The sequence below is a fragment of the Spea bombifrons genome, chromosome 8 (genome assembly GCF_027358695.1).
Source record: "Spea bombifrons isolate aSpeBom1 chromosome 8, aSpeBom1.2.pri, whole genome shotgun sequence".
Taxonomy (NCBI): domain Eukaryota; kingdom Metazoa; phylum Chordata; class Amphibia; order Anura; family Pelobatidae; genus Spea; species Spea bombifrons.
In genome coordinates this window covers 20,464,918-20,490,583 of record NC_071094.1, presented here as the reverse complement: position 1 = coordinate 20,490,583, position 25,666 = coordinate 20,464,918, and the positions used below count along the sequence as shown (strand labels likewise).

Below are 25,666 nucleotides of genomic sequence, written 5' to 3'. Positions count from 1 at the left end.
GCCCGATTACACTGGCTAAAATGGCAAAAGCCTGAAGCCAATTTGAAAAGGTTCTTGGAATTAAACGGTAACGCCTTTTTTCCTCCTCTTCTTTCTTAACCTCTTCACCTTTCTTCAACCTGTCCAAATTAAATTTACCCAAAGGAAGCAACGAAAAAATCTCTACGTACTCCCCTTTCCAAATCTTTTCCCGGACCTCGTCTTTCAGATGGGCACCCAAGGGCGCCTCAAAGCACACATAAACTTCACCCCTGGCTGCATCAGCCAAACGAACGGCAGCCTGATCACCCTGTTTGTCCCCCACAACAGGACCCGAACCGCTCGATCCAGAAGGAGCAGGCACTGCAGGCCCCACAGGTCCGGTAGGACCTTGCAACGGATTAGCTACCGGAGACCCTACCCCCGCCACTGTCGCCACAGGGGGCACTGACACCGCCTGACCTCCCGCAACACCATAAGATCCCCAAGCCTGCGCCGGGGTTCCAAAACCCTGCAAACCACAACGTACTAACAAATCTCTAAAACCATCAACAAATTGAGACAAAGCAGGTAAAACGGCACTGTGTGGATTCAAATTAGCACCCTGAGCTAACAACTGCTGCCCAGAAGGGATAGCACCCTGCTGCATAGGTAAGCCGCGGTATCCACAGCCGCCGAGGACACATGAGGCGCAGAAAAACCACTTAAAGCCCCAGGCAAACCTGCACTAGCAACCACTGAACCCCTAAGATCCTGTGACCCCACTTGACCCCGTGACCCAGCATAACCTAAAAAACTACTGGGGATATTAGCAGCATGGGAAGACAAAATAGGAAAAGAATGAACAGCAGTATGCTCACCCCTCGCTCACCCCTCGCCAGGCCAGCTGCAGGGGAAGATGTAGAGGGCATAGCCTCCCGTGTTGGCAAAGTAACAGGCACCGGCGTGAACAGCTCAGGCGTACCGGGGTCCTCGACTGTGCTGGCAGGAACGAGGTCATCCAGACGTCCATCAACAGCCCTGCTACCGCGAGAACCGCCCACTCTGCCGCGACGACGCGAATCCTGGCCACCGCTGGAACCACCTTCAGGCACCTGCTGCCTCCGGGCGAGAGCCCCGGAGCGTGAGGGATGAGAAGCATCGTCAGACCGTACCCCATCAGCTGAGCCAGGCGACGCAGCCGGATCCTGCCGCACCGGAACATCCGAAACGCCCACCATCTCGTCTTCGGAAGCGCTGCTAGGAGAACCGCAGGTAGGTGGAACGTCAGGGCTTGAACGTCTCGGTAATCGCGGTTCCCTGGAACGTCCGGTCCTCGCCGATGCTCTGCTCCGTTTAGCGGACGAACGGCCAGAACGCCTGGCCTCAACAGAAGCGGGTCGTGAGCGCCCAGACGCCTTGGGACTAAGGCGCGACGGGGGACGAGTCATCCGGGTCCTCGTGGAGCGTAGGCCCCAAGCCGGTTCGGGTGACACTGGCACATCAGGTTGTTGAGACTCGGATAACAGCTCAGCCACTTGATCACGCAGTAAACCAGCCCCTTCGGATGTAAGCCTGGAACGAAGCTCCCGCAACAAATCTTCCATGATCACAGCAGCAATTTTTACGTGAACCAACAAGAATTTCGCCTACTTAAAAAACCTACAAGCTCATCTGTGAGCAGGTCCCCAAATTTATTTAGTTGATAACACCCAGTGCCCTCCCCTTCTTCCTCTTCCTGAACATTCAGAGTGTGGGGGCAAAAGTTCACACAGGGGCCAAGTAGTCACAGAGGATGTATGTATCTAACCAATATTTTAACCCTTTGTTAGGTCATGGGGTGCTCCTCGTTCCTTCCCCGGTCATGGTGCCCCTACACCTATTTCTTGCTCCGGGGCTGATCTTGACCTTCCATGGCTCCACCATAGAAGTGCCAGCAACAGCATGTCAGGAACCACAGGGATGAACCTGCAACCTTGTGGAATCTAGGTGAATCACCTATCCACTACTCCACCGAGTGGATCTTGGATTGCAGCTCTTGAAACACCTGCCCCTCGTTTGGTCAATTAAGGCTCAATATAAACCAGGCATCAGCCTAGATTCATTGATTGAGCATTATGTTCCTGGCCCTATATACTGAGCTACTGCTTTGCTGCGTCTGATCTGTCTCCCGTGTATGACTCTTGGCTACGTCAACGATTCAGTTTTGTGTACCAGACCCGGCCTGTTCTAGACGTACCTACCTGTCCAGCTGCTTCCAAGCCGTCCGCCCTGTCAGTGGGCTTCCAAGCCGTCCATCCTGCCAGTGGGCTTCCAAGCCGTCCACCTTGCCAGTGGGCTTCCAAGCCGTCTACCCTGCCAGTGGGCTTCCAAGCCGTCCACCTTGCCAGTGGGCTTCCAAGCCGTCTACCCTGCCAGTGGGCTTCCAAGTCGTCCACCCTGCCAGTGGGCTTCCAAGCCGTCTGTTCTGCCAGTGGGCTTCTAGTTTCCTGCCTGTTTTTATCCTGCTCATTCTCTGAACACCTATAGATGATGCCCAAGAGAAAAGCTAAAGTAGAGCACAGCCCTGAACTGGACACATTAGCCTGCCTACAGGCATGTTCTGAACCTGCCCCTGCATTGAGACTCCTACCTGATCCGGCACCCAGCGGAGGTTGTATGTGTGCATCTCGCAGCCGCAGCAATGTTTGCAGGATGCACAGAGACAACCTCCACTGCTGCCGGTACTTCCGCCAGGGCTTCTATGGTGGAGCACCGGAAGGTCATGTGATGCCGGCGCTCTGTCATAGAAGCCCGGTGGAAGTACTGGCCAGCAGCAGCGGATCTGTGCATCGCACAGACCTCCACCGGCTGCCGCACTAGACACCAGGAAGTCTGAAGCAAATAAGGGGTTAAAAGGCATTTCAGGGAGGCAAGGTGGCATATAGGAGGTATAAGACATATCTGGTGGGTGGTAAATAGGGGTTTAAAAGGCATATCAGGGAGGCAGAGTGGCATTTAGGGGGTATAAGGCCTATCTGGGGTGTGGCAAATATGGGGTTAAAAGGCATATCAGGGAGACAGAGTGGCATTTAGGTGTCTAAGGCATATCTAGGGGGCACTGGAGGAAATAAAAAATGCATTTTTCTTAATCATAGTTTTTAATAAATATGAAAAAGGGTTTACATGTGCATTAACATTTACTAGTAAAACTTTTCTTATAGGGTAGTCTTATATTCAGGCGTTTTCTTTTTTTCTAAATTAACATTAACATTTTGGGGGGTCGTCTTATAATGGAGCAACTACGCTATATTGATGGGAGTTATGCTGTGCAACTGTCTGTACCTGGCTTGCTATATAATGATAGGAGTTATGGTGTACCACCATCAGTGCCTGGCTCAGTATATAGTGACGGGAGTTATGTTGTACAATAGTCTGTGTCTGGATCACTATATAGTAATGGGATTTATTTATTACATGCTTATGCTCAGTATTAGGTTGCACTGTTTCATAACTATGCCTGGGTAACGGTATACTGATGAGGGCTATGCTATAAAACCTGCACATGCTTAATAGGAATTAGAGTACATAACCTCTAGAGTACCAAAGGTTACTCCCATTGTGTCTCATATCCAATTAAGCTCATTCAAAACACTGGCTCAGGCCCAACCGGCACAAAATGCGAGTAAATCACTAGGTTTGGGGAAATTTGTTTTATTATTTATTATTTTTTAATTATCTTTCGCTCTAATATCAATTAATGTCATTCTTATTTATCTACATTTTCACAAAATAACCTCTGTAAAGGTGTTAGGAGTTTTAATTATATTACTCCTGGGCCTGGTTACAGCAATTAGTTAAGGATAGTTATATAACTTGTAACTTAGGTGTCCACATGTGCAGAGCACTGAGCCGAATAGATAAGGACATAAGAATAAAATGGCGAACATTGGTATTTATGTTAAACTGTTCTCTTTTTTAATAACTCTGACAATTTGCACCTCTTCACTTCAATTGGAGAACATATGGAACATGTCCTATGTTAAGGCTATACTATATCATTCGTGCTTGTTGATTACATTTTTGTAAATGTTGTAAAGATTTGTAATAGAGTTGAGGCTCCAGGAGGCATAAGTGATTTGGATCTGAAAACTAGATTTAAGTGGTTGAAAGTGGTTAGGTGTAAAATAAGTGCATGTGCTACCAAAATAAGCCGCCATTTCAATTCATGCGAATTTAAAACTAATACGTGTTAAAGCAAACATACCCCTGTGTTTTGCTTTTTTAACACAGATAAAAATAAAAGTTAGTTGCTTAATACCATCAACAGTCACATGTGTTATTTTCCACATTGTATCTTACAATCCTGATATGGGATTTAGTTTACACTTTGATAGTAAGCTTCACATGGAAAAAGAGATAAACTGTCCCTGCATAGTTAAGGAATAACATCAAGATCAACACTCTATTAACAATGCATTATACAGTACCATCTCTGTCCTGAAAAATCCTTAAACTCATAGTTTAAGTTAAACCTTTAGATGTAGTGACAGCCAACATCTTTTTTTATTGCCATAAAAAGCATAATTACAAATCATACAATCTTTAATTTTGTTAACATCCTAAAAAATGTTTAACCCCTCTATAGCCAGCGTTTTTTAAACCCTAAATTTTGTGTAATGTCTACCATATATTTATTAAACCATGATTTCCCTTTTCTGTATTTAATGTACCCAGTGGCAACTGTAGAAACAATATATAGGGGAGGCACATGACATACCACATTCAAACTGGGGGGGCATTCATAATTTCCACCATTAAATCATACCACTGAAAAAACTATGTATATATATATATATATATATATATATATATATAATATAATACTTGCTCATTCAACATGGGAAGCCTGAAGCCACAATTTAGTGTGACTAATCCTTGAAATAAATATTATAACACAATAAATAACTTTTCTACTAAATGATTTCAGGGCCTTGAACGTTTTGTCCCCTGAATTCACTACAACTTCTGGAGAGCATTTTATCTCTGGATAAGTATAAATTAAATAATTCCTATTGTAAGTTAAGTGCCAGGAAACAGATGACCAAACACACACACACCAACACAGGCTCTGCCACACTGACACCCAAACACACACACCAGGACAGGCTCTGCCACACCAACACCCAAACACACACACCAGGACAGGTTCTGCCATACCGACACCCAAACACACACATCAGGACAGGCTCTGCCACACCCACATCCAAACACACTCACACCAGGACAGGCTCTGACACACTGACACCCAAACACACACCCCAGGACAGGCTCTGCCACACCCACATACACCAGGAGAGGCTCTGCCACACTGACACCCGAACACACACACACCAGGAGAGGCTCTGCTACACTGATAACCAAAAACACACAAACAGCAGGACACAATCTATGTCACAGACATCTTCATCGGGATGTATTTTTCACATTGCATTGTCGTTTATACCCCCCTTAGTGTTTTTGCCCCTTATGTATTGATGCCCCAGCCAGCACCCTTTTAGTATAGATTGATGTGGTGCCCCCACACCCTTGTATGATGGCCTCCTGCCACCACTATTTGTATTAATGCCCCCTTTATTATTGATTTATATGATAGCCCCATCGCATATACGCGTTAGACATGCATTTTTTTTTCATAAACTGTTTATTTGGTGTTTAGAAGATCAGGAAATACATGAGCAAGAATCTGCATGGTACAAGGAAATACATCGAGCAAATACATGTACAATTATGCAGTAGAATAGCGGTCAGAAGGAGTACATTCGAGAGTGCACAATACTATTCGATTATCTCCTCAAGAGCAAGGTTATACAGAGTAAACATAACAATGTGAGTTGAGCATATGTATACAGACACAGTTAATCGAGACTCTGCTATCCTATGACCCGCCAAGTTAATATAACTAGATATATCTTCCCAATCTTCCAGCCAATGATAAGAACAATATCAGAATGAACATTGAAAAGAGAAGAAAAAGAATGTTATGATCATTTATGTATCTTCGTAATCACATTTTGTTTACATGTGTATCTTGTGCTGTATAGTATTGGGATAAACCAACACAAGTAATAAAAAAAAACAATAAAAAAAAAAGATACATGTGAGATACTTGCAATATAACAAAACACATACCTTTTGAGACCGAGCTATGGAGAGAGTCAAACACAAAGCCAATACAACTGGCGGCTGACGAACCTTACGTGAGCCAAGGTACATCTGGGTCAGGAATAAACAATGTCGGATATAGAACATCAGACGTGGAAGCCAAAAAATATTTTAAAAATAAAGAGAATAATAACAAGAAGGAGTTAGGTTTAGCGAGAAGTCAATGTGCGGGAACAGAACCATGTCGTTCCCATGCGGGAACAGAACCAAGTTTATGAAAGGTTCCCAAATGTCAAAGAATTTTTCTCCCTGCCTTTCCTTATCCTGAAGGACCAAGGTCCATTCTAGAAGCATTGTCTTCGTGACTTTATTCCTCCAGTAGGCAATTGAAGGTGCTAATGGGTTTAACCAATGGTCTAAGATAGCCTTGACTGCTATGATAATCACATGATCTAACAGATTTATCCGGTGATAAGAGGGCGACAACCCACTACATTTGTTAGACATGCATTTTTAACTACATAATGAGTACTTATCTCTTTGAAGTAAAGACTATGATTGAAACATGATTTCAAAATTATAGCTGAACTGGCAGTTTCATTAATATTAGACCCTGCTGCCGATATATACCGTATTTGCTCGATTATAAGACGACCCCGATTATAAGACGACCCCCCAAAATCAAAATATTAATTTAGGAAAAAAACAAAAAGCCTGAATATAAGACGACCCTATAGGAAAAAAAGTTTTACCAGTAAATATTAATTCATGTAAATATATTTTTTAAATTTCCTTTTATTTGCCAACCTGCCCCCCCCCAGTTATGCCACTCTGCCCCCAGAAATGCTTTATACCCCCCCTATTTGCCACTCTGCCCCATGATATGCCTTATACCCCTATATGCCACTCTGGCATATAGGGGGTTAAAAGGCATATCATTTGGCTGAGTGGCATATAGGGGGTTAAAATGCATTTCTGGAGGTATATATGCATATCATGGGGCTGAGTGGCATATAGGGGGTTAAAATGCATTTCTGGAGGTCCAGAAATGCATTTTAACCCCCTATATGCCACTCAGCCCCATGATATGCCTTTTAACCCAGCATGTACCCTGCTGGAACCTGGGGATGATAGTAGTGGGATTACAGCCTCCCTATGCCATGCTACAACCCCCACCCCCCTTACACATCCATGCTATCACACACAAACACACATTCACAAACATTTAAATACTCATTCATTCCATTAATCACACATACTTCACACATTAATCACACATACTTACCCAAAAACCCTCCCCCACCCCCTTACCTGAACTGCAGATCTCTCACTCGAAGACTTCTGCAGGGGACCGGCTGTACCAGCAACTTCTCTGGCCCCGCCCCCAGAGGAGGGAGGGGGAGATAGAGTGCTGTGAGGAAGCTACAAGCTTCCTGTCCTCCTGCTTCTAACGGAAGAGACGCTGCTCGCGACCGGTAAGCAGCATGGCCCCAGCCATTTTTTTGGGGTCTGATTAGAAGACGACCCCGATTATAAGACGAGGGGTATTTTTCAGAGCATTTGCTCTGGAAAAAACCTCGTCTTATAATCGAGCAAATACGGTATAAATATTAGCCCCTGCTGCCGATATATATAAATATTAGCCCCTGCTGCCCATATATATTAATATTAGCCCCAGTTTCCGATATATATTAACATTAGTCCCTGCTGCCGATATATATATATATATATATATATATATATATATATATAAATATATATATATATAAATATATATATATATATTTTTTAATATATTTATATAAATATATATATATATATATATATATATACATATATATATATATACATATATATATATTAGACCCTGCTGCTGATAGCAGGTGTAGATCAAAACATTAACACACAAACACAGCTTTGCATGTATTGATCAATTGAAATTAATTTGTGATCTCAGCACTGAAGGTATATATCAAATAAACAGAATCAGACATACAAATCCTGTATGTGCAGGTATACAATAATAATATATGAAACATAGCATTGCATGTATTGATCAAATAAATACATGGAAACAGCATTGCATGTATTAATCAACTGAATAAGACATACAAACCCTGTATTTGCAGGTATCCATAAATAATGTATGAAAACATAGCATAGCAGATATGGATCTACAGAATAACACAAAAACCCAGCTTTGCAGCTATACCCAGCTATAGATCAATTGGAATTCACATAAAAACATGGCATTAAAGGTAACTTTTATTTAAAACTCCCTAAATTACAGGCATTGATCCCAGGTTGCACACCCCAAAGCCAGCCCCGGCGTCCACATTGCCCACATAGAACCTGACCAGCAACCAGATAACACACATAAGACTTGCCATCTTTGTCCCCAATTAGCCCAGCACAAGTCAACTTTGTCCCCAAACAGCCCGGCCTGTGCCATCTTTGTTCCATATACACCCTGCCTGTACCATCTTGGTCCCCAAGGCTCAAACACAGTGGCGTCGCTACAGGGGGGCAAGGGGGGGCAATTGCCCCCCCTAGGATATTCCTTGCCCCCCCTGTTGCCCCCCCGCCGAATTTCGAGCCACCCAGGTCAGTCCCGCAATGGGACTTTAACCCCTTGACTGCTAACGACGGCATGGTGCCGTCGCTAGCAGTCCCAGTCAGGTGCTAACGACGGCACCATGCCGTCACTAGCACTACCCTACCTTGATGGAGGTCTGTGGACCTCCATCACCACCTACCCCAGCGATCTGCCCCTCAATCACCCGATCCGGCCGGTGACGTCTTGCGCAATGACGCGATGACGTCACCGCGCAACTTTATTAACAACTGACAATTGTCAGTTAAAGAGGTATGGGGGCATGCTGCTTAGATGCCTGTATCTCAGGCATTTAAGCAGCTACAGACCCCCAACATAATTACCTCACCTTTGCAACGGTATATAGCTTGTATAAAAGAAAAAAAGATATTAAGTTAAAAAAATTAAAATGTAAAAAAAGTTTAAAAAAATTATTTAAACATAAAGTAAAGTGAAAAAAAAAAAAAAGTTTAAGTATTCTAGCTAAATGATCACTGTGGTAGCCAATGTTACCACAGTGATCATATAGCTATAAAAAGTCACATTTCCTTTTTAAAAATGGCCGATACTAATTTTTAATCCCATGATCCCTTTGATCATGGGGTTAAATTTAGCCAACGGTAGAGGGAGGCAATTTTTGAAATCCTGATGAACTGCAAATATTATTAAAATCAGCCATTTAGCCTGTGCGGTACGTGAGTAACCATCTCATCCCTGGAGCGCTTTGCATTTTTACTGCAAAACTTATTTTTGCTGTAAAAAGTGATTTTTTTTCCTCCCTTTACCATCATTTCTTTGGGATTGTAAGGGGAAAGAATGGTGTGTGCTTCTGTGAGTGAATGTATTTAAAGTATGGTGTGTGCTTCTGCGAGTGAATGGAGATATGAAAGGCGTGTGAATGATCAGTAATTACGGTAGAGGGAGGCAATTTTTGAAATCCTGATGAACTGCAAATATTATTAAAATCAGCCATTTAGCCTGTGCGGTACATGAGTAACCATCTCATCTCTGGAGCGCTTTGCATTTTTACTGCAAAACTTATTTTTGCTGTAAAAAGTGATTTTTTTTCCTCCCTTTACCATCATTTCTTTGGGATTGTAAGGGGAAAGTATGGTGTGTGCTTCTGCAAGTGAATGTATGGAAAGAATGGTGTGTGTTTCTGCGAGGGAATCTATGGAAAGAATGGTGTGTGCTTCTGTGAGTGAATGTATGGAAAAGTATGGTGTGTGCTTCTGCGAGTGAATGGAGATATGAAAGGCGTGTGAATGATCAGTAATTAGGGTTGAAGCCTTGACGTGGCATTACTGCTCACGTAGGAAGTTAAATTATGGCACAAAAAGTACACATTTGCAAGAACTACACCCCTTGGCGCATCAAATGAGGGGCTGTATGTGTTTCTAGTACAAACCTGGAGTGCGCAAGACACAAATGAACATGTCGCTACGGTTAGAAAAAACATATTTTCTAGCCAAAGCGACATATTCCATCATTATTTGTGCACTCAACTTTTGTCCTAGAAATACATGTAGCCCCTCATTTGAAGCTCCAAGGGGCGTAGTTTCTTAAAATGGATGAATTGTCCGAATGAGGGAGAGCATGAGTTAATGTGTGGATGAATTGTCTGAATGAGGGAGAGTATGAGTTAATGTGTGGATGAATTGTCTGAATGAGGGAGAGTATGAGTTAATGTGTGGATGAATTGTCTGAATGAGGGAGAGTATGAGTTAATGTGTGGATGAATTGTCTGAATGAGGGAGAGCATGAGTTAATGTGTGGATGAACTGTCTGAATGAGGGAGAGCATGAGTTAATGTGTGGATGAATTGTCTGAATGAGGGAGAGCATGAGTTAATGTGTGGATGAATTGTCTGAATGAGGGAGAGCATGAGCTAATGTGATTGTGTGTATCATAGATGTATAATTGTGGAAGGGCAAAGATGGCACTAGCAGGATGTTTGAGCCTTGGGGACCAAGATGGCACAGGCAGGGTGTATATGGGACAAAGATGGCAAATCTTATGTGTGTTATCTGTGTGCTGGTCAGGTTCTGTGTGGGCAGTGTGGACGGGCAGTGTGACTTTGGGGTGTGCAACCTGTGATCTATGCCTGTAATTTAGGGGGTTTTAAATATACCTTTAATGCTGTGTTTTTATGTGAATTCCAATTGATCTATACCTGCAAAGCTGGGTTTCTGTGTTATTCTGTAGATCCATATCTGCTATGCTATGTTTCCATACATTATTTATGTATACCTGCAAATACAGGGTTTGTATGTCTTGTTCAGTTGATTAATACCTGCAATGCTGTTTCCATGTATTTATTTGATCTATACCTGCAATGCTACGTTTCATATATTATTATTGTAAACCTGCAAATACAGGATTTGTATGTCTGATTCTTTTTATTTGATATATACCTACAGTGCTGAGATCAGAAGTGAATTTCAATTGATCTATACATGCAAAGCTGGGTTTGTGTGTTAATGTGTTGATCTATACCTGCTATCGGCAGCAGGGTCTAATATTTATATATATATTTATATATATATCGGCAGCAGGGACTAATATTAATAAATATGGGCAGCAGGGTCTAATATTTATATATATACCGTATTTGCTCGATTATAAGACGAGGTTTTTTTCAGAGCAAATGCTCTGAAAAATACCCCTCGTCTTCTAATCGGGGTCGTCTTCTAATCAGACCTCAAATAGAGGTCTGATTAGGAGACTAAGATCCAGATCCCCCGCACACCGGTGCTTCCTGCTGTGTTGCCGGGGCAGCGGGTTGACGTCTACGCGATCCGCGTAGACAACGTCCGCTGCAGCCGGAAGGAGGTGTGGCTAGCAGCGGGGGTTGTCTGCGTCCGTCGCATAGACCTTCCCCGACTGTCAGAGATCAGAGTTCCCCGCACCGGTGCGGGGAACTCTGATCTCTGACAGCCGGGGAAAGTATACGCGACGGACGCATACAAACCCCCGCTGCTAGCCACACCTCCTTCTGTCTGCAGCAGAAGGCGGCGTCAACCCGCTGCCCCGGCTGGAAGCACCGGTAAGAGAGGGGGGAGAGTGGGGGAAGGGGGGTGAGAGAGGGGGGGAGAGCGGGGGAAGGGGGGTGAGAGAGGGGGGGAGAGAGAGAGAGAGAGAGTGTGTGTGTGTGTGTGTGTATGTTAGTTAAATGGGGGTATAGGGTGTGTGTGTGTGTTAAATGGGGGCATAGGGCATTTCTGGAGTGGCGTTAAGGGGGCATTTAATAGAGCACTCTGCCTCCTGAAATGCCTTATACCTCCCTATATGCCACTCTGCCCCATAATATGCCTTTTAACCCCCTAAATGGCAGAGTGGCATATAGGGGTATAAGGCATTTCTGGAGGCAGAGTGCTCTATACAATGCCTTTTAACTCCCTTAATGCCACTCTGCCTCCTGAAATGCCTTATACCTCCCTATATGCCACTCTGCCCCATAATATGCATTTTAACCCCCTAAATGCCAGAATGGGATATAGGGGTATAAGGCATTTCTGGAGGCAGAGTGGCACATAGGGGGTCAAAAGGCATACCATGGGGCACAGTGGCATATAGAGGGTTAAAAGGCATATCATGGGCCACAGTGCCATATTGGAGTGGCAAGCCTGGGGGCAGATGTGCGTAACTGGGGGACAGGTTGGAAAATACAAGAAATAAAAACAAAAAAAATATTTTTCTCAATCATAGCTTTTATTAAAAAAAATAGTTTACATGAATTAACATTTACTGGTAAAACTTTTTTCCTTTGGGGTCGTCTTATATTCAGGCTTTTTCTTTTTTTCCTAAGTTAATATTCAGATTTGGGGGGGTCGTCTTATAATCAGGGTCGTCTTATAATCGAGCAAATACGGTATATATATATATATATCGGCAACTGGGGCTAATATTAATATATATGGGCAGCAGGGTCTAATATTTATATATATATTTATATATATATCGGCAACTGAGGCTAATATTAATATATATGGGCAGCAGGGGCTAATATATATATATATCAGCAGCAGGATCTAATATTAGGCCCTGAAATCATTTAGTGCAAAAGTTAAGGTATTGTGTTGTTTAAAGGATTTCAAGGATTAGTCGTACTAAATTGTGGCTTCAGGCTTCCCATGTTGAATGATCAAGTATTGTATTGTCCAATAACAAAAGTATCATTCCATAGCACATTACTTTTGGCAATATATATATATATATATATATGTGTGTGTGTGTGTGTGTGTGTGTGTCTTTTTTCAGTGGTATGATTTAAGGGCCATCTTTGCCCTTCCACAATTATACATCTATGATACACACAAACACTTTTACAGTCACTCACTAATTCACACTTTCATTCAGACAATTCATCCACATATTAACTCATGCTCTCCCTCATTCAGACAACTCATGCACTCCCTCATTCAGACAACTCATCCACATATTAACTCATGCTCTCCCTCATTCAGACAATGAATCCACATATCAACTCATGCTCTCCCTCATTCAGACAACTCATCCACATATTAACTCATGCTCTCCCTCATTCAGACAATTCATCCACATATTAACTCATGCTCTCCCTCATTCAGACAATTCATCCACATATTAACTCACGCTCTCTCTCATTCAGACAATTCATGCATATATTAACTCATGCTCTCCCTCATTCAGACAACTCATGGTCTCCCTCATTTAGACAATTCAACCACATATTAACTCATGCTCTCTCTCATTCAGACAATTCATCCACATATCAACTCATGTTCTCCCTCATTCAGACAATTCATCCACATATTGACTCATGCTCTCCCTCATTCATACAATGCATCCACACATTCACATTCATCTACCCCCTCTCCCTCCCTTATCACTTTCTACCCTCTCTCCCTCCCCTTTCCCTACTACCCTCTTCCTCAATATCTACCCCCTCTCCTACCCTTATCACTTTCTAACCCCTCGCCCTCCCCTTTCCCTACTCACTATCTACCCTTTGTAGTTCTCTCACCTTTAGGTCCAGCGACAGGAGCACGAGGCTTCTGTCTTCCTGCTCTGCTGAGGTGCCCGCGGCTTCACTGTTGAGGGCTGGAATATGTCATATATGTCATATATGTCATATGTCATATTCAGGCGATCAGCATGAAATGCCAGCACCGCAACGGAGGTAGAGGCCTCGTGGAGGAGAATGAGGGTCGCCGAGCGGTTGCTAGGTACCCATCTCTCTCCTACGCATAAAAAAGACGGGATTTAAAGTCGCATTGCAAGGGGGGCAACGGGGGGGCAAGGAAAAATCTAAGGGGGGCAATTTCCCCCCCCTTGCCCCCCTGTAGCGACGCCACAATGTACCCACATAAATCAGACATTGTTTTGTTCAAGACAAATAGGGTCTTCTTTCAAAAACAGATATGCATAATGCACAATAATTTTTAGTGCTTGTATGTATACCGATACCAAAATAGAAAAAAACATGTTTTTTTTTGGAATTTCACTTCACTGGATTTCTTTTACACAGTATGTGACGGGAACGACCTGTACCCCAACTGGGTAGACCCGCCAGACGATCCTTCTTTCTCCCCATGGCCCCCAGGAACATGAAACTTCAACCATCAGGCAGGACTATCATCTGAGACACCAGGAACCATAGCTCTTCGGGAACCTCGGAAGCACTGTAGTATACAGAAGCATAGTAAAACAGTGCTTTACTGCTCTCACAAGGGCAGCACCCAGGCTTTTTTTGTATTTAGGTTTATTATACAAAACTGATTATGAAAAAACAAACATTTTCTGCCTGTTTTGACAAAGGTAAGAGTCTATAAGCAGTACTGCAACGCAGCGCAGGGCAATACACGTTACAGTACAACTTCAGTTTACGGAAAGCTCAGTAATATACAGTAGAAGCAGTGTACAGTTACATTTCCAGACATGGCACATATGGTTAGCACATTAGTGGAACACAGCCTGGGGAAATGGGATGGTCAGGGTGGGTGAGGTGGAGAGTAAAGGGGGCCGGGGAGGATGGGGCTAGTCTTCAGCCTCTAGACTGTCCTTGAGAGAGTAGTCTCTCAGCAGGCTGTGGATAAGCCTGCGGCAGTCACGGACTGTGACCTCCTCCCTCCTCAACACCAAGCGGCTTCTGGCAAACCACAGAGCGTCCTTTACACAGGTCTGGTTTAACTCCCTCCAGTTGGTGCTGCCTTACAAATTTGCCCACGTCCGAGTAGAACCAGGGCATAGTCCAATTGTAAGGGATGGAGCTGTCCTACTTTTCCCCCTTGAGTTGCCTCCACAGGGGCAGTAGGAAGAAGCAAGACATGGAGTTTCCAGCAGAGCCTTTCACTACGTCTCTGAGAGTCCTGCGGACGCAGTTGCACACAAAGAAGGCCGTCAGCATGGTAGGGATGTCAGGCACGCCTTTGCCTCCCTTGCCGGGTTCCTTGTACATCACTGCACGCTTTACTCTGTCCATTTTGGAGCCCCAGATAAGGTGGGAAACTGCTCGGTTGATGGCTCAGTGAATGGTGACCAGCAAGGGCCAGGCCTGAGCCACGTACTGCAGCACGGGAAGAATCTTGTTATGCAGCACCAGCACTTTCCCTTCGATGGCCGAACCAGACTCCCAGGATCTTTAGGAAGTCAGTTTTGACAGGAAACGGGATTGGCTCAGAAGTCAGGTCCCACTGCCCGAACAGCATGGTCTCCGACTTCCCGCAGTTGACCTTTGCGCCTGAAGCTCGGCTGAAGTCCTCGCACATCTGGACGAGCGCTCTCACCGACCGGTGATCTGCGCAGAAGATGGTCTTGTCCATGTAGAGCGAGCACTTTATCTCCTTCTTGATCCCTCTGATCTCTGGATTCCGCCTGATGCACTCGGCAAAGAGCTCTATACAACAGACAAAAAGAAGAGGTGAGAGAGGGCAGCCTTGTTTGACCCCAGAGAGGACAGGGAAGGGGTCAGTCTTCCAGCCGTTCACCAGCACCGAGCTGCAGATATCAAAGTACATCAGGTTAGCATAAGAACAGAATATCTTCTCCAGCCCGAACCTCCGCAGTACCTGACCCATAAAACCATGAGACAGTCGATCAAATGCCTTCTCTTGGTCTAGGGTGACCAGAGCAGCACGGACGTTGCGATCCTTGATTTAGTAGATCGTGTCCCTGATGAAGGCCAGGCTGTCCGCGATCCGACGCCCTGGGATGCCGCAGGTCTGGTCGGGGTGGACGATCTGCCCGATGACTTTCTTCAACCTGGTGGCTAGTACCTTGGCGAGGATCTTGTAGTCCACGTTCAGGAGAGAGATGGGACGCCAATTTTTAAGGTTGCATCTCTCCCCCTTCTGCTTATACAAGATCGTGATAATTCCCTCTCTCAGCGTGGGGGGTATCCTGCCCTCCACCACCATCTCCCTGTACATGTCGAGGAGGTCGGGGCCAATGAGGTCCCACAGCGTTCTGTATAACTCGGCTGGGAGACCGTCACTGCCCGGTGTCCTGCCCTTCCTGAAGGATTTGGCAGCAGAGTCCAGCTCCTCCAGCGTCATGGCTGCACGACCTGCGGGATCAATGATGTTAGTGATACCTGACAGGAACCGTTCAGCAGCCTCTGGGTCTGTGTCTTTGGGGGAGTAGAGGTCCCGGTAGTAGTTGACGGCAGCACCCAGGCTTACCCCAATAACAAGACGAGACTCATGTTGAGGTAACTTTATTGGGGAAACAATCACCACCAGCTTCTAAGAGCCTTTCAATAGACTGGCGGTGAGTTATGACCAGCATGCATCACACCATATGCAAAACACAATATGCAGATCATATGCAAATTAGTTATAACAGGAAACCACACCAATTTACACAATCCTGCCATCAGAACCGATAATATTGATAGACAGGTAGGAGGAAGGGGGAAACTGGGATCTAGAGAGCTCTAGCTCTCTTGCTGTTGCCACCCTGTATCTGATTAGGTCTGTGCCTGCGTTAGTCGAGCAGATGTCCACACAGGTCCTGGACTTGTCCTGCCGCTGGGAAGAAATCTCATCCTCTCCCTGATGTTGTAACTGCCACTGGGGAGGGAGTTCAGGTTCTGCTGGGTTCTGCTGCTGGGGCGATGGACCGGCTGTCCCACCTCCCTGCTGCTGCTGGGGAGACAGGGCGGCTGCAATATCTCCCTGAATCTCTGCAGTTTTGGCAGGTGCTGGACAGATGCTCTGCCCTGTTGGCAGCGCTTCAGCTGCAGCTAGGGAATCTTCTGGGTCGGCCTGCAGCTGGGGAGGGAGGACAGGTGAGCTGCCGCTGGGGGGATGGGCCAGCAGCATCCCCTCCCTGGTGTTCTTGCTGCTGCTGGAAAGAGGGGCCGGCTGCCACATCTCCCGGTTGCTCCCACTGTGGAGGAAAGACAGGTCCCTCCACTCCCATACTTGTGAGCTGCCGCTGGTTAGATGGGCCGGCTGATGCATCTCCCTGGATCCCTGTAGCCATTGCAGGTATGGGGCAGAGGCCAACGACCTGGCGCATACTGTTGAACACGGTCAAACAGTTTTTCAAATGCCTTCTCCAGTTCCAATTACTGTGCAACTAATACGTCTAGATCACCTCCCAGTCCAAGCGCAGTGGGGAGGTCCAACTCTCTGAGATCCTGGATGTCCATAATCTGCCACGTCGCTGTACTGCCAAAGTCAGGATCCTTCTGGAGGCTGTCCCATATTAATCCTGAGCAGCAAAAGTCATAGCCCTCCGTGGGCTCTGTACCCTCCAGCCACGAACACATCTGGGCTGCATACCATCAAAATTCCCTTTATCTGTCATCCCACATCATTCTGCTCTTCCACAAAAGGCATTGGTGCATCCAGCTGGAACCAGTACATGTCCTCACTGGTTGGGAGGCACTTACACTGGTAGTCCTGTCCCCATTGAAGAGCCTCCAACCAGAGATGCCAACGGTTATGATCTCTCCACAGCAGCTCGTCCTCTGCCGATACAGGTCCACCGGGTCGGGCCCATGCCTCCTGCATACGCCATCCGAATCCACCTACTGAGCTGAGGATCCTGGCATCGCACCTTCTCTGCCCGTAGGGTGATCAATCCTGGTGGTGGTTTGGATGTCCCACTTGGAAGGAAGCATTCCACTGCTACCACCAATAACACAGGAACGACCTGTATCCCGACTGGGTACACCCGCCAGGCAGGACTAGCGTCGGAGACACCAGGAATCATAGCTCTTCGAGAACAGTGGCGACTCTAGAAACAATATATAGGGGGGGGCACACAAGATACCACAGTCAAACTGGGGGGGCATTAATAATTTCCACCATTAAATCATACCACTGAAAACACACACACATATATATATATATATATATATATATTGCCAAAAGTAATGTGCTATGGAATGATACTTTTGTTATTGGACAATACAATACTTGATCATTCAACATGGGAAGCCTGAAGCCACAATTTAGTACGACTAATCCTTGAAATCCTTTAAACAACACAATACCTTAACTTTTCCACTAAATGATTTCAGGGCCTAATATTAGTCCCTGCTGCCGATATATATATATATATATATATATAAATATATATATAAATATTAGACCCTGCTGCCGATAGCAGGTATAGATCAACACATTAACATACAAAACCAGCTTTGCATGTATAGATCAATTGAAATTCACTTGTGATCTCAGCACTGAAGGTATATATCAAATAAACAGAATCAGACAAATCCTGTATTTGCAGGTATACAATAATAATATATGAAATGTAGCATTGCAGGTATGGATCTACAGAAGAACACACAAACCAAGCTTTGCAGGTACAGATCAATTGGAATTCACATAAAAACACGGCATTAAAGGTATATTTAAAACCCCCTAAATTACAGGGATAGATCACAGGTTGCACACCCCAACCACACTGCCCACATAGAACCTGGCCAGCACCCAGATAACACACATAAGATTTGCCATATTTGTCCCATATACACCCTGCCTGTGCCATCTTGGTCCCCAAGGCTCAAACATCCTGCTAGTGCCATCTTTGCCCTTCCACAATTATATATCTATGATACACACAAACACATTAACTCATGCCCTCCCTCATTCAGACAAATCATCCATTTTAAGAAACTACGCCCCTTGGAGCTTCAAATGAGGGGCTACATGTATTTCTAGGACAAAAGTGCACAAATAATGATGGAATATGTCGCTTTGGCTTGAAAATATGTTTTATCTAACCATAGCGACATGTTCTTTTGTGTCTTGCGCACTCCAGGTTTGTACTAGAAACACATGCAGCCCCTCATTTGATGCGCCAAGGGATGTCGTTTTTGCAAATGTGTACTTTTTGTGCCATAATTTAACTTCCTACGTGAGCAGTAATGCCACGTCAAGGCTTCAACCCTAATTACTGATCATTCACACGCCTTTCATATCTCCATTCACTCGCAGAAGCACACACCATACTTTAAATACATTCACTCACAGAAGCACACACCATTCTTTCCCCTTACAATCCCAAAGAAATGATGGTAAAGGGAGAAAAAAATAAGTTTTGCAGTAAAAATGCAAGGCGCTGAAGGGATGAGATGGTTACTCACGTACCGCACAGGCTAAATGGCTGATTTTAATAATATTTGCAGTTCATCAGGATTTCAAAAATTGCCTCCCTCTACCGTTGGCTAAATTTAACCCCATGATCAAAGGCATCATAGGATTAAAAATTAGTATCGTTCATTTTTAAAAAGGGAATGTGACTTTTTATAGCTATATGATCGCTGTGGTAACATTGGCTACCACAGTGATCATTTAGCTAGAATACTTAAACTTTTTTTTTTTAAGTTAAACTACTTTATGTTTAAATAATTTAATTTGGGGGTCTCTAGGCAATTTTGATCTTTTTTTATCTGCCTTTAGAGACCCCCAAATCATTTTTTTTAAATTTTTATTTTTTTTACTTAATATTTTTTATTCTTTTTTTACAATCTGAGATACAGGCATCTAAGCAGCATGCCCCCATACCTCTTTAACTGACAATTGTCAGTTGTTAATAAAGTTGCGCGGTGACGTCATCGCGTCATTGCGCGAGACGCCACCGGGCAGATCGGGTGGCCCTGGTGATGCCTTTCTGTGTGAGGGGCAGATCGCCGGGGTAGGTGGTGATGGAGGTCCACAGACCTCCATCAAGGTAAGAAAGTGCTAGTGACGGCATGGTGCCGTCGTAAGCACCTGACTGGGACTGCTAGCTACGGCACCATGCCGTCGTTAGCAGTCAAGGGGTTAAAGTCCCATTGCGGGACTGTCCTAGGTGGTTACAAATTCGGCGGGGGGGCAACAGAGGGGGCAAGGGATAACCTAGGGGGGGCAATTGCCCCCCCTTGCCCCCCTGTAGCGACGCCACTGTTCGAGAACCTCGGCAGCACTGTAGTATACAGAAGCATCGTAATACAGTGCTTTACCGCCCAACAATATGCAGATCATATGCAAATTCGTTATAACAGGAAACCACACCAACTTACACAATCCTGCTATCAGAAACAATAATATTTGTAGATAGGCAGGAGGAAGGGGGAAACTGGGATCTAGAGAGCTTTAGCTCTCTCGCTGTTGCCACCCTGTACCCCTAATTAGGTACAGGGTGACTTACACATGAATCCAAGCAAGGGAACCAGATATTGCACTGCAATCAGTGTCGACTATCACCTGCTGGACGTATGTAGTGCAATCCAGGGGTCCACATCTATAATGGAAAATACAACCTCCAGGCACGTCCGAAGTCCCAGAGGCTTCCGTGCCACAGTAGTTGCCACTGTTTAACAGTCAATCGATTGAATTAAAACATCCCCTGATTAGATATCCCACATCCACATTTGCTTTATGTTCAAGAGGACCACATCAATCCTAATTCAAATGACTTTGATCCTACCACTAGATTTTTTATTTATAGTGGCAGGGTCAAAGGAAATTGGGGCTTTTTTTATTTTTAATGTTATGTACCGTTTTCAGTGCAATATGGCTTTATTTATTTCCAATATGTTTTGTGATCAGCAAGCATGGATCCAAAGCACTCATTACAATTTGTGTGATCTGCCAGCAAGTGGTGCAATCAGAGATTGCAGGAGGGTCTGGATGGACCTCCCTGGGTCTTGACTTTTATTTTTTATGTAAATCAAAGTTTATTGTTTTAAACAACATATAGGTACATAAAACGGTGAAAAAGGGGGGGGGGTTGGTTGAAAAAATAGGAGGACGGCAAAGAAAAGTAAAAGTACACGGCAGCAGGACAATCCCCATTATAATGGATACAAGCATGGTAACACCAGATCCTCCATGGCCCGTACATTCTCCACTCTCATAACCCATTCCCGAAAAGAAGGTGGGGAAGTTTTGCCCCAATGTAGAGGAATCAGCGCTTTAGCCTCGTTCAATAAATGCCTAACTACTGACTTTTTATAGACAGATATTTGCAGGGAGGCATGGGCGTAGGAACCCTTAAAATCTGGTGGGATAGCTTTTTTACTGGTAGGGTATACCTGACCATTTTACCAACAGGGACTTTTATGACATTGCATTATAATATACATTAATATGTAGTTGTCCCCCTTTACAGCTATAACGGCTTCCACTCTTCTGGGAACGACTTCCACAAGATTTTGGAGTGTTTCTGTGGGGAATTTTTGCAAACCATGCCTTTATGGACCTTGTTTTGTACACTGGGGCACAGTCATGATGGAATAGAAAAGGGTCTTCCCCAAAACTGTTCCCACAAAGTTAGAAGCATAGTGTTGTCCAAAATGTCTTGGTATATCACCTTCAGCTCATAAAACGTTCTACTAGACGAATGGGAGAAAATTCCCACAGAAACAGAAAAATCTTACAACCACAGATGGACCCCACTGGACACGGCCACAGAGACTACTATGATGTATTGAAGGAACCATCTAAGACTCTTAACACGTCATGCACACAGGAACATATCCACACACTTAAACACTTGAAAAACATACACACAAATACAATAATACACCCCAAAACATTCCCACCCTAATACACCTAGACACATGCTCACCATAACACACCTGGAAACATACTAACATACCCATAAAAACAGATGTGCACAATAACATACCCACAAACATACGCTATCACACCCAGACACACATTCAAACACATCCTTCACTTACTCTGCCTACCCCTAGATTTAACACGTGGCGCTTTGTATTAGTGATGCCCTGGACCAAGTAGCACCCCGCAATATTCTCTTGTGTCCAAATGCTACATGCAGTGACACACATCCTCATTTTAACCAGAAATAGGCCTGGATTTAACCCTAGGTGCCCGAGTTAAACATGTGTTACAGGGAATCATTCTCTTCCCTTTAAGTACGACATGCCTGCTCATACACACATATGCACTGCCCTTACGCATGCCTGCCCACAAAAACACACATATACGCTGCAATTGACTGCACATACACATACACACACATATGTATATGTCAAATACTTTTCCTATCCTAATGGGGGCCCTAGATAACTCTCGTCAGTCACACACCATCACACTAAGACTCCTACGCGGCCTACTCTTTTTCGGACTTGTGCCATTGTATACAGCTACAGATTCGAGACGGAACCTACGTCTATACTCTGCGGCCCTATCAAGCTAGGGTGTAAACTGAAGAAGAACCACAAGAACAAAGAGTTAAGAGACTGGATGGGTTTTTTTATTTATCCTTTTCATCATCTCTGCTAGAGGTTGACAAAACTACAGGATGAATTATGACTGCTGAATGAGGCTTTCATACCACTATCACCATAATTCTGTTCACACATTTCTGATCCGATGTGATCTTGTTCGGACTCACTGGACATTCCAGGGTAATTTTTGGTGCTCCTGCTCTCTTGAGCATGGGTCCACCAATACATATAAGGTTTTTACACCTTGAGTTAAAATGTTTAACTTGGTTTATCTCGAAGTGCTATTATTACTGTTTGTATCCTTTCATCATTAATATTCTTATCTCAACTCTAGACTTGCTTTGCTCCCTTGATGGGCCCTTGCTATCTCTCCTGGATCTTGCTGGGAGGTGTGGAGCAGCACGGGGATAGGTCGGTGGGGGACCTGGCGGTTGGGAGATTCTACTGTTAGAGGGTAAAAATCCTCCTTATCTGTTCTGGCTGCTGTGCCTCAGACTCCACCGGGGTAGGACCCCTCTTTATTCTATTCATTTATTTGCTGTTTTAATTCTGTCCCCTTACACCATGACTCTTAATATTTTATCAATGAATGTTAAGGGTTTAAACTCTCCTTATAAAAGAAAATTGGCATTGCGGGAGGCCGCTAAATCAAAAGCCACGGTAGCTTGTTTTCAAGAAACACGCTTCACCAGGAAGAGTGCTCCTGAACTGTATTCCCCTGCTTTTCCCGGCAATGTCTGATACTAAAAAGAAAGGGGTCTCCATAGTATTGAGTAAAGATTGCTCTTTTCAATTGATTTACAAGTATGCAGATCCACAGGGTAGACTACTCATTTTGTCTGGCTCTTTAGACGGCGACCTTATTAGGATAGCTAACTTATATGCCCCGAACACAACACATCTACCATTTATTAGACAGAGCCTAGAGAGATGTGCAAAGGCACGGAGAGGTAGACTTATTATTGGCAGCGATTTTAATATGGTAATCGACAAAGGTCTGGACTCCACTTCTACATCCTTACCAGCTTATGCTGGGAGACACACGTTTACCCGCCCTACTTAATTACAACAACTGAGTTCGATCTCCATGATGTATGGAGATGTCAACATACAACCGAATGAGACTACACCTTCCATTCGGCTCCTCACAACACCTACACTCGTATTGACTTCTTCCTCAATGATAAATCTACATTACAGACTATTGTGTCTTCTACTATCGGAGACATAACGTGGTCTGACCATGCCCCGATTCTACTTCACATGCCCATATCAATACCACCATCCAGTGACAGGCGCTGGAGATTAAACAAATCGCTACTTTTAAAATCTGACCTACTACCCACACTACGCACTGAACTCCAACAATTTTTCACGACCAACCTGACCCCAGATGTCCCAGTTCATACTATTACCATAAAGCTTTTATGAGGAGCCTTTTTATCCAACACGGAGCTCGCCTTAAAAAAACATACACTGCCAGACTTGATGAACTTTGTGACCAATTGTCCACACTTAATGACCTTAACAAGCTGAAACCCTCTAAAACACTTGCACTACAAATAGCGGATGTTAAGACACAATTTAATCAACTACTACTCACACACTCGGCTACAACGTTACGTAATCTCAAGCAAGTTATTTACTCAAAAGGCAATAAAGCCAACAGACTGCTAGCTCGTAAACTCACTCAGAACGGGGAACGGGGTTACGGGGTTATTGCTAACACATTTGCTCAATACTGTGCTAAACTATATAACCTTAAAGATGACTCAGATATACCTCAACCCTCTGCCTCCTCTATAGTTGACTTCTTATCCTCTATTAAGCTGCCGAAGCTCTCTCCAGGCGCGCAGACAGCTCTCGCGGACCCCATCACCTCATTAGAGACCAAAGTAGTTATAAAACAACGTAAACCTCATAAGTCCCCAGGGCCAGATGGTTTTCCCAATTCATATTTTCAGTCAAACTGTGAGTGGATGGCTCAGGACAAGGTGCTGCAGCAACTAAAGAAAATTAATATTAACAAAGCTCCGGGGCCTGACAGTATTCACCCACGAGTACTTAAGGAGCTGAGTCAGGAAATAAGGGAACCTCTGTTTCTAATCTTTCGGGATTCTTTTCTTTCAGGAATTGTACCGGAGGATTGGAGGAAGGCAGATGTGGTTCCTATTTTCAAAAAGGGTTCAAACTCTGTGCCTGGAAATTATAGACCTGTGAGCTTAACTTCTGTGGTTGGGAAAGTATTTGAAGGGCTGTTTAGGGATAATATTCAAGAATTCCTTGGGAAGAACAGTATTATTAGCAAAACTCAGCATGTTTAATAATAATCAGTTTTATGAAACATAGGTCCTGTCAAACTAATTTAATTGCATTCTATGAAGAAGTAAGTAGAAGTGTCGATCTGGGTGTTGCAGTGGATGTAATCTACTTGGATTTTGCCAAGGCGTTTGACACGGTTCCACACAATAGGTTAGTATTTAAACTGAAGGAAATTGGTCTAGATGCAAATTCTTGTTCTTGGGTAGAACATTGGCTTAGAGATAGAGAACAGAGAGTTGTTATAACTGGTAAATTTTCAAGCTGGTCAAAAGTGGTAAGTGCATGGGTTTCGGCCCTGGTCTACTGGCCTGGATTCGGTCTTTGTACTCCACTCCCACGGCTCGCGTCCGGGTCAACGGCTTTTTCTCAGACCCCTTTGCTATTCGCAATGGTACTCGTCAGGGTTGCCCATTGTCCCCACTACTCTTCGTGCTATCCCTTGAGCCCTTTCTCCAGGCTATCAGGATGAATTCCGATATCTGTGGTCTCCGGATGGGGACCACACACCACAAGGTTTTGGGATACGCCGACAACCTTCTGTTTTTCATCACCCGTCCACGACTCACCCTCCCCGTTCTCCTTCGGGAGTTCTCGACCTATGGCGCTCTCGCTAATTTCAAACTTAACGCCTCTAGTTTAGAAATCTTAAATGTTAACGTGCCCCAGGAGGAGGCTCTTTCGTTGAGGGCTTCCTTCCCCTTTGCCTGGCATAGCCCCAAAATAAAATATCTTGGGATCTGGCTATCTCTTGATTTCTCCCAGCTTTTTCATTACAACTTCTCGCCTTTACTGGCGACTCTCCGGGCTGACTTGCTCTTATGGAAGAAACTGGCTATCTCCTGGACTGGCCGGATCAACACGATCAAAATGAACATAATGCCCCGTCTTCTGTATCTTTTCCAGACCCTTCCCATTGCGATACCTCCCTCCTTCCTTGATCCTTTCCGGACTGTCTTCCTGCGATTTGT

General features: G+C 44.4%; 1 long non-coding RNA gene across 1 annotated transcript in view; it reads right to left on the bottom strand.

The window, feature by feature from the left end:
• Positions 1-25,666, bottom strand: part of LOC128503581 (uncharacterized) — a 232,220-nt gene that overhangs the window by 114,046 nt on the left and 92,508 nt on the right. Inside the window, exon 2 of the long non-coding RNA XR_008355263.1 lies at positions 7,316-7,418. This is a non-coding gene — a long non-coding RNA (uncharacterized LOC128503581). The remainder of the gene's footprint in view (positions 1-7,315; positions 7,419-25,666) is intronic.